We start from the raw sequence: 13,747 nt of genomic DNA, 5'->3' as shown, positions 1-13,747 counted from the left end.
TCTTAACTGGTGTTTGTACCCACAGCGTTTACAATTTAAAATTTCATCCTCCGATTGCTTTTCATTTCTGTTCTGCCCACGTTTCTTCCCCTTGTAGGACACAGCACCGACAGCAGCATTATCACTCATTACAATCGCATCATTATTGATTTCACTGAAAGTCTTCACGTGCTTTCGAGCTAGCTCGCTGGCTTGGCATATTTTCACCGCATTTTCCAAATTTAGTTCGGTTTCTCTCAACAGACGTTCCCTGACATTTTTATCATGAATACCAAACACAATCTGGTCACAAATCATGGATGCTTTGAGCTCAGAGAAATTACATGTCTGTGCTTTCAGTTTCAGATCAGTTATAAAACTATCAAAAGTCTCATTTTGCTGCTGTGTCTGAGAACGGAAGATGTATCTTTCATAGGTCTCATTCTTTTTGGGAGAGCAATGTGCATCAAATTTTTTTAGCACATCTTCTAATTTTTCTCTGTTCTCCTCTGGATTAAATACAAATGTATTAAATACCTCTATCGCCTGTGGGCCTGCAACCGTAAGCAGCAACGCTATCTTCCTTGCGTCTGGCTTCATACCGAATCCGATGGCTGCAATGTAGAGTTCAAATTGTTGTTTACGAGTCTGCCAATTGTAGTCGAGATTTCCTGTGAGTTTCAAACGCTCTGGTGGTTTCAAATTCTCCATGTCGTTTTTCACAATTTTTAGCAGATCTTCACCATCCTGGTACCATCTTATGTTCATTAATAAATAGACATTCTTATTATGAACACAGCTAGCTTTTGCTAGTTACTTTATTGAGCACATGTGGACTGGGTACTGTATCTGTAGAGACTTCCATCTTTACTGCTGCCTTGTGGGTAGCCTAGTGCCTCATGGGTAATGTAGTCTTAATATATATACAGCTGGGTAGTGTAGTCTTATACATACAGCTATATACAGCTCTACACAGCTCTACGGCTCCACCTAGTGTCCACTATAGAATGACATGTTATTGATCATTACAGCTTCCATCTTGAAAACAGCTCCTCCCACTGGTTTACTCCATTTCTCTTTGCTCATACTGTTTAAGTCCTTAATGTCCTTGTTAGCCGTCTCCATGGCTTGTGCATTTTTAAGTGCCGTCTCAAACGTTAATCCTTCTTCTGACAGCAACCTTTGCTGTATACTGTCGTCGTTAACTCCGCATACTAGTCTGTCCCTTAACATGACTGTGAGCGTATTTCCAAAATTACAGTCCTGTGCGAGCTTCCGAAGCTCCTCCACATGCTCAGTAACGCTTTCTTCCGGCCTCCTAATCCTCGAATTGAATTTCCATCTCTGTACTATTTCACTAGGTTTCGGATTGAAATGATTCTTTAGTAGACTCACCAGCTCGTCAAAAGATTTTTCTCCCGGCCGCTCCGGGCTCAGCAGATTCCTCATCCATGTATAGGTTTGCGCTCCCACACAACTCAGTAAAATGGCCCTTTTCTTTTCAGCACTGTCCACCTCGTTTGCCATAAAGAAATGGCTCAGTATTTCACAATACTGCTCCCAAGACTGCGACTTGTTGTCAAAAGGTGCCATGGAGCCTACCGTTCCTGCCATCCTTGGAGTCCGGTCACTTCAGCCAAAAAATCAAACTCCATTTCGACTCCCGCGGCCTAGCCTCGTGCTTTTCCGACTAGTTTGCTAACCAACCCGAGCACCTCTTCCGAATACTCCATAACTATGACTGATCCACCAAAACTTTTCCATCCTTTATTCTCGTTGCCATATGTGTTATCTTGAGGTGGCCATAGATGGAGACGGACACAGGTTAACTCCTTAACATAGTTTAATCAACACTTGCACATAAAAGATTCTGCCATGAGGCAGAAAAAACAAGGAGTACAACCAGTACAGACCAGACTTAACTCAGGAGACCAATTGCCACAGCACCACCTGGTGGATCAGGTTACTCATAACCTCCCAGGTTACTACATTTTGGTTCATTAGAGACTCGGGGTGTGATTTTCACTTGCTCCGTAGCCCTCCGAAAATCAACGGAAAAACTCACCGTCCCGATTCCGCTCCAGACCCAGCCTACCACTGGGCGGCTGAATCACCTGCCTGTTTCAGGTGGTAGAACCTTTTTAATATGTAAATCAGGGTCCTATGAAATAATTAGGATCCCGATTGCCATTTTGGGAGACAACTGGACAGGGTGTGCACTGTGCAACTGCTACCCAGTTTTACTCAGCAGCACAGCCAAAGAGGGCCAAAAATGGTATGTTTAAAATTATTTTTATGGGGCCAGGAGAAGCAGGAGTATTCCACTGGGGCTGCACAAAATGTATGTGGGCACCCAACTCCCCCACCCACCATGATTGCAAACCCCTCCTGGACCTACCTTGCTGCCAGTGAGGCTGTCCTCTGCACCATCCGATGTTGAGCCAGTCCGGAGATGGTGAGCTGCAGTACGGTGTCTGTTTGGTGCCCACAGCCTGTTGGCAGAATGGTAATGAGGCTCAGCCCTCAAAATGGACTAGGCCTCCTACCAGCCCTATCAGGCGGCTGGCTGGTGCACTCTGCCAGTTGGCCACTAGATCATGAAAATGCACCCCTTAGTCTGCTTGTGGAAATTTTAATCTACCCATAAACATAAGAAATGTATTAAGGAAAAGTACAAACTATAATCTCTTATTTGAAGGTAACCTACTCATGCAATAGTAATAGAGAACAAAACTGTTGTCAAAGAGATATGCACTCTGTGAATTAAGGCTGGAGACCCAGGAGTCTGATTAAATTAAAAGAAAGACTTGCATTTATATAGCACCTTTCATGACCACCGGACATCCCAAAGCACTTTACAGCCAATGAAGTACTTTTTGAAATGTAGTCACCGTTGTAATGTCGGAAATGCAGCAGCCAATTTGCGCACAGCAAGCTCCCACAACAGCAATGTGATAATGACCAACTAATTTGTCTTTGTTATGTTGATTGAGGGATAAATATTGGCCAATACACCAGGGATAACTCCCCTGCTCTTCTTTGAAATAGTGCCACGGGACCTTTAACATCCACCCGAGAAAGCAGACTGCACTGTTAGGGGTGCCCTCAGTACTCCCTCAGTACTGCACTGGAGTGTCAGGCTAGAGCTTTTTGTGCTCAAGTCTCTGGAGTGGGACTTGGAACCCACAATCTTCTGACTCAGAGGCGAGGGTGCTACCAACTGAGCCACAGCTGACACTACAACTTGATAGAGAATTTATTGGGCAGCATACATGAGTAATGCAAGCAGGTGATACATCTATACATTCATCAGCAGGGGACTAGGAGCATCACCAGTATTCCTAATGCTGAGTTGACCTAACAGATACCTTTCTTGAAACACACCTACTTGTACAGTTTCTTTGTCTGCAACTGTCACTCATACTGAATTAGCAGATATCACATGGCTGGTTTCAAGATAAAGCCGTGGGAACTAAGGGTCCCAATTCATATCTATACATGTCCTCAATGTTGCTGAAATCTACATAATTTGAATTATATTAGCTTGTTATAACCATGCTCTGTTAGCTTAGTTAGGTTCCTTTCATTGTTTGTTCTGAGTTCAGTTTACGTGATGGTCAATCATGGGCTGACACATCTGTTTCCGATCCTGCTTTCCACTTACTCACGCTATCTATACCTTGGCATTCCCATTCTGGGTGCCTCGGCTGCATCAAGTCGATAAGCAGACTTGCTTGTATCCTGCTATCCTTATCTCCTCTCTTGGGTCAAAAAGTTATTTGTTCTAAATGTTTCCCTTCACATAAAATTGCAACAGTGTCCTTGTTTTCTAATACAGTTTGATTTGGAGGTTCCACTATCATGCCAGCAGGCAAGTGCTGAGGATTAGAATTACTACATTATCGCAACTAACTACTACTGAACTTTCACAGACCTGCAGAATCTCTGCCGCTGTTGCTGTTGCCATGGTGAACCCTTCTCGTACAGTCATGCAGCTTCATCAGATTTTATTCTATTTCCCAACATATATTTTATTTCCCAACAAGGGAGAGGATATAGATTCAAGAAAGTTGGATGATTGCTACAGGTAATGACATTTCGTGAGCTGCCAAATGATGAGTTAGGTTCTTAAGGACTCTAAGCAAATGGTGAGTGCAATTTCATTTTGGCTACATGTTGTACAAATTCATCAGGAAGAACTTGGCATTTGTTATAATCAGCGATGAGAAATTGTTGTTCTAATACTACACCTGAACTGTTTCCATGCATTACTGGCTTCGTTGGTGAAATGACTGCACAGTAGCTGAGGACAAAACTAGAAATGCAAAAATTATACTTTTTGCAATAGGTCTCCGGAGTCAGCAGAAAGCTTCAAACAAAAATTAAGAATGCAAGATTTCAATGCAGTTTAAGATTCATGGTTATCTCACATCAAACCCTTTGCCCTTTTTCCATGCAAAAGAGGATTGTGTTATGGGGTTGAGGGTACTCTCCCTTTGGTGAGGTTCTTCATGGTGAGGTTCTTCATGGCTGCACATCAGCTGAATGCATTTTAGCAGCTTATATCCGCAAAATTAGGTTGACTGTGGCTTTACTCATTTAAGCCGGAGGATGGTGACAAACTTGCCTCCGCAAGATCCTACAAATCCATTGGCAGGATAAGCGCACCAACGTCAGTGTTCTCGCTCAGGCCAACATCCCCAGCATCGAAGCTTTGACCACAATCAATCAGCTCTGATGGACATGTCACATCGTTCGCATGCCTGATACAAGACTCCCAAAACAAGTGCTCTACTCGGAGCTCTGACACGGCAAGAGAGCCCCAGGTGGACAGAGAACCCGCCCTCCTGTATGCTTCAGAGACATGGTCTATGTACAGCAGGCACTTCAAAACACTGGAGAGGTACCACCAACGCTGCCTCCGCAAGTTCCTGCAAATCCATTGGCACGATAGGTGCGCCAACGTCAGTGTTCTCACTCAGGCCAACATCTCCAGCATCGAAGCTTTGACCATGCTCGATCAGCTCCGATGGACGGGTCACATCGTCCGCATGCCCGATACGAGACTCCTAAAACAAGCGCTCTACTCAGAGCTCCGGCATGGCAAGAGAGCCTCAGGTGGGCAGAGGAAACGCTTCAAGGACACCCTCAAAGCCTCCTTGAAAAAGTGCAACATCCCCACTGACACCTGGGAATCCCTGGCCCAAGACTGCACAAAGTGGAGGAGAAGCATCCGGGAAGGCGCCGAACACCTCGAGTCTCTTCGCCGGGAGCAAGCGGAAGCCAAGCGCAAGCAGCACAAGGAGCGCACGTCAACCCAGGCACCCCACCCACCCGCCCCTTCAACCACCGTCTGTCCCACCTGTGACAGAGACTGGAGGTCCTGCATTGGACTCATCAGTCACCTGAGAACTCATTTTTAATGTGGAAGCAAGTCATCCTCGGTTCCGAGGGACTGTCTAAGAAGGAGATTTAAGCCGAAAGAGGCATGAAAAATTCTCCTCTAGTTTTTAAAAATCCATCATTATAACAGAACCTGTGGAAGAGTAAGGCAAAAATCACACCTGGTAAAAAAAAGTTTTAATTTCTAGCACTCAAATATTTAAAATTATTTACACCATTATGAGCATTTTTGCTCCAATAGTTGGTTGTAAAATCAGTTTGTTGAAAAGCAAATTCAGCCTGTCTGAGCCTGTTGTGCATAATATAAAATGGTAATTGTTATTTGTTGCCAGAAGCATTAATGTTTGGTTCAGTGCACACATCTCTGCATTTTATATATTTATAGAGAAGTAGTAAAAAGCCTCAGTGTGCTGCACACTGTAAGACTGCTAATGGTTACACAGCTTTTTTGCGTATAGCATATAAAGTTTAGGGGTAATCATGGAGATTAGATATAAAATATTATAGTACTTCAAGAGACGTCTGTCGATTGTATCAAAGATATAGCCTCCTGATCTTTCATCATTGTAATCTTTAAAACGTGCTGTTGGAAGTTCTAATATGCAAGGTAGTTCTTGCTGTTGTTAGTCAAATAAAAGCAATAGTCTGTTATGATAAATATCTGCATAATAAGGGTTGAGCTGATAAGTGATGAAGTTATGAGAGGGGATATTTTTTTCCCATTTCACTGTTTGCATTTCATGAGAGGTTACTGAATGGATTTGTTTAAACTTTGTTCGGCATACAAACCTATTAATGTGAATATATTCCTTAAGCCTAATATTCAGAAAATATGCTTTGTCTTATTTGATATAACAATACAGTTATTGTTTTACCAATATGATTTGTATAACTGTATACCTGAACTTGTTGCTGATAGTAGCCTTCTCTGTTTGCATATAAATAAGGTAAGTGATTGATATGTAATCGCGCAGAAACTGACACTATCACTGAGGTCCATGATCTCATGTTCTCACTGAAGCGTTGCACTCACAGAACTGTGACTTGCAGAATATTGTAAGCCTATTTCTGATCCACTTTACCTGTGATCATGGCTCCTCCATTGGTAGGTCAGAAGCATGGAATTATTCCTTTTATGGCAAATTGTGGTGCATGGGCAGAAAAGTGAACTGTACTAAGTATGTGGGGAAACTCAAGGGATGTGGCACTGTAATAAAACTTCCCACTATATATGAATAAGCTTTAAATGGAATAAATGTTTTCAATATTAACTTTACAAAAACATGTTCATTGCTGGTGTCAAACATTGAAATCTTTATTTTGAACACTTTGCGTTCTTGTGAAGGGATAATTATAAGTCCCAGCCCTTCTCAGGCTACCCCTGATGTAGGGTTCTCAAAATTCCCAAAGTTATGGATAAAGGGACCCTGCATGGACAAGTTATGAAAAGACAGGTTACCCAAAATGGCTTCTGCAGCCTCGTGACCAAAAGGACAGGATTTTTAAAAGCAAGGCTCTGCAAGCAGGCAGACACCTTTTTTTCCAGCCTGGGACGAAACTTAAAATGCAGGAATCTGTGAAAAGACTCTGGAGCAAGCCAGCCAAAGTTAACACAGAATATGCATTCATTCGCCTTGAAAGAAAGCAAGCTAGAATGGGCCTATAATCGAGGCCATTAGGTTTCTGCATTTTAATCGGTAACAGCTCACAGAAGCCATCAAGTCAGGAAAACCCGATTAAGTCTCATACATAACCAATAACCAGGACATCGAAACCATTATAACACAGAGACAGCCATTTCAAGGTCTGTAGGATTCGCAAAATTTCCACATTTCCCCAAGGTTATTAATAAAAGGGACCCTGCATGGACAATTTAAAAAGGGGTACCCAAAGATGGCGTCCGCACCTCATGACTAAAAGCCTGTAAGATTTTAAAAGCTTGAACTCTGCAGCACAGAACAAGCAGCTTGTGGAGAAATCGAAACCTAAAATGCAGTTTCTGTGAAAAGGACTTTGTGTTTTGGAAAAGCAGACAGCAAACATTGAATATGCATTAAGCCAGATTGTAGACAGATCAGAACTAGTTAGGCCTATACTTGAGGCCATCAAGTTGTCTGCATAAATAATCGGAAACAGCTTAAGGAAGCCATCAAGGCTGGACAGGCCGATTAGAATGCATTAATAACAATACAGGCCATTAGGTGCGATAAACGGCCATCTAAAAACAGTTTGTTTAGATTGCTGTAATTATTTAAAACAGCCCGCCAAAATTAGAACAATGAACTAACCTGATTTGGCGCGCAGATAAGGGATGAAACAATGGGTATTACTGCAGGCCCCAGGTAGCAATCACTCTCTGCTCTCTCTTGCGCTTGGCCCTCGCTCTTGGTTCCTGGCACACTCGTGCCTTGGCTTTGTGGCGGCTCTCTCCTCGCTCCCCGCGGTGAGTTGTCAGCAGTAAAGTACACCATAACAACAGCCAGGGAGGAGAACAAGACCCGAGTCCCTCGCCATCTGGGACGCCCAGGCCGCAAAAAGGGGCGAGACGAAATTTGAGCAGGTAGACGAGACGAGCAGAGATGAAGAAGACGATAAAACTCGATAAGGGCAGAGCAGGGCAGTGAAAAACGTATCGATAAAGACCAAGCGCCGAGTTATAAGCTGGCGCTTGGGAAGACCAACATCTTGTTGAACATTGCAGTAACGCAGGTGTCTACGCCACCACGAATATACTGTCGTTTGATGCATGGGTAACAAAATCTAAACGGCAAAGACTGTTAACTGTCCGATAAACATAACATTACCGCCGACGACCGCCCGAGGGAGAAGAGGAGAACCCATCGGGACGAGATGATGACGGTAGCGGAGGAGAAGAAGGTGCGTCGCAGTAGCAGCTCCCGCACCGCGCCCCTGAAGACCACGTGGCAACGGGGTACCTAAGAGGACAGAGAACCCAACCTCAAAATCTGCATTTCGTTAACAGTTGGCTTTGCTTTGGATTGGCTGGGCGTCCGGTAGATGCAGCAGCTAAGTGGACAGCGGGAAAGGAACACAAGAGGTCCTTAGAGAAGGCAGTTTGGCTGATGTGTTTTAAATAGCAGGTCCAACTTTTGGACAGGCTCATTGCAGCACAGGCAGTCGAGTTAAGGGAGTCAGCCCTGGAGATCCAGGATAAGGCTCTAGCAGGGGAGAAGTTATTAGTAGCTTTGCAAGCCTTGAATCAGGAGAGAACGCATTTAATGGGAGAACACAAGGCCCAGTTGGAGTACCTACGGTGCTAAGTCACCGAGGCCAAGGGAAATGAGTTAAGGTTGCGGGAGAAGAACGCCCGCTTGGCAAGGCAGATTAGGGAACAAGAAGAGAAAGTACAGGAGGTAGAGGCCGCTTACAAGCTAGCGAGCAGGGGTTTGAGGAGGCAGACCATGGCCCCTGTAAAGAGAGGATAGAAAATCTGAGCCGGGCCCTCTGGAAGGCAAAAGGTATGCCTCATAAGCCCAAAGGCAGGCCAGGCAGATTTTATGGGGAACAAGGGGAGGACAGTTCCAACGTCACCGGTAGTGCCCAGGGACGACCTGGTTGAGAGAGAGGAGATCTCACGACCACCACCCGTAGCACCAAGTATCAGCGAGGTTTGGCAGCAAGGGGGGGTGGAGCCAGAATTGGAGGCAGAGGTGGAGCAACCCCCGCCAGAGAGGTCGGAGCCGGGACCGATGTGCCCAGCACGGCATCGGAGGTTCGGCCCACCCGCCAATGGCGACAATGAGGGACCCCTCCAAAACCAGTTCGTATTACCTTTTAACACCCAACAGCTTAGGGCTATGGTCAACCATATCCCGAAGCTCTCCGAAAAGGGAGACCCCTCGATGCACTTCAGGGAAGTAGAGCAGGCAGCCAGCGTCAACGACTGCGATGATGCTGAGAAGGCCAAGATGCTGCTATTCTCCCTGGAGAGTAGTCTCCTCCAATCCCTCTCTGACGAGTGTAAAAGGGGGCAGAGCGGGTACGATGAACTTAAAGATGCAGTTCTGGAGGCCATGGGGATGAATGAGGGAAGTCCTTTCTCCCATGTGGAGAAGACGATCCAGCTCCCAGGGGAAACCCCGCAGGCTTTTGCGGACTGGCTGTGGCCGGTGTACCGGAGGGCCTGTCCAGGGACGCCGGACCGACTGTTCCTGAATGGGGATCTCCTGGCCCATTGGCTCCATTGCCTGGTGGTGAACAGCTTGCCACAGGTCCGGGCCAAGGCAGAAGTCTGGTTCAACCCCAAAAATCCCCAGACCACCGAACTTACGCTGATTAGGCAGCTAACTCTGGCCTACAAAAACGGTAGGGGAGCCGATGCACACCCACCCAAGGGAAAGGTGCATGAGGTGAAACCCGGACTGGGTAGGAAAGAGTGGCACCAGGAAGGGAGTAACCCCCCCAACACAAAGACCAATTGTTACGGGTGTGGGAAGGATGGTCTCTGGCGGAAGGAGTGCAAAAAACCCTTGGAAGGATAACAAGGGAAAGCATTCCACAGCCCCAGCCCAAAAGGCGGGGGCAGGGATCCCTTCCACAGAAGTCGAGTCACTTTTGGACACCACGAGGTCCTTATTGACTGGCCAGGGGAGAGTAGCAGCCGCCATCGGTGCACTCACCCCATCAGCCCCATCCAACCCACAGCCGTGACTAGAGCCAGCGCAGCCTGTTTACCGGAGTTCTCTCCGGTATGATGAGTGGAAAAGACCCCTTTTGGAGATGGAGGTAGAAAAGGTGACGGTGACCTATCTGTTAGACACGGGGGCATCATGCACCGTGGTCTACTCAGCTAACCCCACCACCTCGCCTCACTCTAACGGGGTCCCATACAGTCTATCGGGGTTCACGGGTAAAGAACAGGCTGGCTCGTTTTCCATCCCGCTCACCATTCGGTTAGGACCGCTCTGCTCCAAGTGGACCTGTGTCCTGATGAAATGAGAAGTGGAGGGTGGAAGAGGGGTCCTGGGGGCCGACTTTATTGTAGTCCACGGGATCCTGGTGGATTTGAGGAATCATTGCCTTTGGGGGGCAGGTAAAGTAAAGAACGGAGAGGTAGTAGTAATCCCGGGAATGGAAGGGAAGGGGACCCTCTGCACCATGAAGCCCAAAGAGGATTATAACCTCGAGCTCATGGTCAGCAACACGCCACCAGAGTTCCAGGCATTTGTGCGGGCCCACCTGGCCACATTTGCCACACATAAGCATGACTGCAGGAGGGTCAACGGGTTTGAGGTCAGCGTAGACGGGGACCCCATGGCCCGACCACAGAAACAGTATAACTTCCCCAGGGAAGCAGAGCCAGACATGGAAGCAGCCATGTCCTCGTTAGTGCAGCAGGGAGTTCTGAGACCGATAGCTACCCACGTGAACTCTCCATTGTGGCCGGTCAGAAATCCGGACAATTCCTGGAGGGCCACGGTAGACTATCGGGTGCTCAGTAGTAACATCCCAGCCTGTGCACCCACAGCAGCAGCAGTTGCTGACCTCATACGGAATATCCCAGCATCCGCGACCACTTTCACGGTGCTGGATATTTCCAATGGGTTTTGGTCCATCCCTCTAAGGAGGGAGGATCAGTACAAGTTTGCCTTTACGTTTAAAGGGCAACAGTACACGTGGAATTGCTTGCCTCAGGGCTTCCACAACAGCCCCAGCATTTTCCATCAGTGCATGGCCAACAGTTTAAAGGATTTTAGCCAGCCCAGACAGTTGGTCCAATATGTGGATGACCTGCTCCTGTTCACTGATTCGAAAGAGGAGCATGGCCCGCTATTGGCCGAACTGCTGGAACTGCTAGGAGAGAAGGGTTTCAAGGTAAACCCCAAGAAAGCGCAGATCAGCCAGCAGGAGGTAAAATTCCTAGGCCTGACCGTGCGCGCTGGAGAAAGGGCGATAGATAAGGCTAGGAGGGAGGTGGTACAAGAGCTACCGGTCCCCAACACAGTCACGGGTTTGAGGTCGTTTCTAGGGCTAACCGGGTACTACAGAGACTTTATTGAGGACTATGCAGCCACTGCAGCCCCTCTGCTCCGACTCCTACACAAGGGAGTGGAGTGGCTTTGGGATAAGAGTTGCCAGGCAGCATTTGTCAGGCTCAAGAAAGACTTGCAGACCACACCAGCTCTAGGGGCCATAGATGGGGGGAAATAATTTTTCCTGGCGGTAGCAGCCAGTGGAGACAGCCTGAGTGCTGTGCTGCTCCAAGAGCGGCACGGCCGGCTGAGGCCGGTGGGCTACTCCTCTCGGATACTCACGGATGTGGAGAGGAGCTACTCCAATTGTGAGAGGCACCTCTTGGCCACATATTGGGCTGTGAAGAGATTACTGCTCTTTACAGGCACCTCTCCCATCACCCTCCTCACCCATCACACACCCACCCAGATGCTTCTGGATGGGAGGATCAAGAATGGAACAGTGAGCAGTGCCCGCATTGCCCGCTGGACCTTGCTCCTCTCACAGATGGATCTGAAGATGAAGTGTCTCTGTGAGTCAAAGCTCGCAGCCAACCTGGTAGATCCTGGAACAGCCCACCAGTGTTCCATCGAAGGGGTTTGGGAAGTAAACATAGGTATATGGGCCGGGATACATCCCACGGGCCGCGAGATCTATGTAGATGGTTCCAGCACGGTATCTGCTGGCGAGCGTCTCACGGGGTGTGGAGTTTACAACCCAGCGGCAAACATTGCCCTGGCGATTAAGCTCCCCAGCACCATGAGCGCCCAGCAGGCTGAACTGTCCCTGGTAGTGTACGTCGTTACACACCCCAAGATCTTCCCCACCTCATACACGATTTGCTCGGACAGCATGTTCACGTGCAATTCGTGTACGGAGTACCTGGCCATCTGGTCCCGCCGCGGATACACCTCCGCCGACAGGAGACCCCTCACAGTAAAACCCCTGCTGGAAAAGATCCTAGCAGCAGTGGGGGAGGAAGGGGAGGTTTTCATCCACAAGGTGAAAGCCCATTCCTCCACAAACCCCGCGGCCAAGGCAACCAGCAGGCTGACTTGCTCACCAAGGAGGGTGCCCGCACAGGCACTTTCTGGGACCCATTTGGGTCCAGACCCATGGCGGCGGTCAGAGGTAGGGACGGGACCCAAGGGAGTGTAGGGGTAGTGTTAGCCCCGGACCTTAAGACGGTCCAAGCCCAAGACCCCGTCCTCAAAGCAGTCCTCAGTGCAGTAACTGAGGGAAAAGGGGTAGAGGGTCTGTACGGCACAGCAACCATCTCCGTAAAAGAGGGCATGCTGTTCCGGGGGGAACAGTGGGTTGTGCCGCAGCAGCACCAGAGGGAATTCCTTCAACTGGCCCATGAGGGTCCAGGAGCGGGACACCCCAGGCCTGAGACCACCTGGCAGCGGGTGGAACAGGCAGGATGGTGGCCGGGACTCAGGGACGATGTCCACGAGTTCTGTGCAGGCTGTCTTGTGTGCGCTGCAAATAACCCCGACCACCACAAAAGGAAGGTACCTATGGGACACGTCAGGAGGGTAGAGGGACCATGGCAGTCGATACAGGTCGACTACATCGGGCCCCTGCCCACTGCCCAGGGAGGCTATAAGTACTGCCTAGTCCTGGTGGACGTGTTCACCAAATAGGTAGAGCCTTTTCCCTGCAGAACAGCCACAGCTCTGGGTACTGCCAGGATCCTGATCTGGGAAGTGTTCTCGCGGTGGGGACTACCACAGTATGTGGAGTCCAACCAAGGGAGTCACTTCACCGGACAGGTGATGCAGAACACCCTTATGCTGTTAGGCATTGAGGGGAAATGGCACGTGGCCCACAACCCCCAGTCATCAGGGATTGTAGAAGGTATGAATCGGACCCTAAAGGAAAGGTTGAGGAAGGAGACGGTGGACTCGCCCCGTAAATGGGCCGAGGTCCTACCATTGGTTTTGATGGGGATCCGGGCCAGCCAGTCTAAAAGCACGGGGTATTCCCCGTACGAGCTGATGACTGGCAGGGTTATGCGGACCCCCACCCATGTACTAGCCCCGGTGCTCACGGAGGGTCAGCTCAGAGAGGTAAACCGGGACAGGTTTACCCAAAACCTCTTTGAGCACCTGAAGCAGGTCCACGAGCAGGCGGCTGGGAACATGGGGAGGCAGCATCGGAGTAAACGATTGCTGCTCGAACCCAGAAAACACCATGAGTGGGAGGTAGGAGATCAGGTTATGGTAAGAAACTATGCCCGAGTAGGAAGTTTGGAACCATTATACATGGGGCCCTACAGCATTGTAGATAAAGCCAGCCCCATGGTATACGCCGTGAAGATGCCCCGGCGTACAAAATGGTTTCATATCAACCAGTGTAAGCTGTTCAGACCTGAAAGGGGAAAGCAGCC

This window comes from Somniosus microcephalus, chromosome 13, assembly GCF_052327205.1.
Source record: "Somniosus microcephalus isolate GS21.2 chromosome 13, FLI_Smic_1.0, whole genome shotgun sequence".
NCBI classification, from domain to species: Eukaryota; Metazoa; Chordata; class Chondrichthyes; order Squaliformes; family Somniosidae; genus Somniosus; species Somniosus microcephalus.
This window is presented reverse-complemented; position numbering follows the sequence as displayed.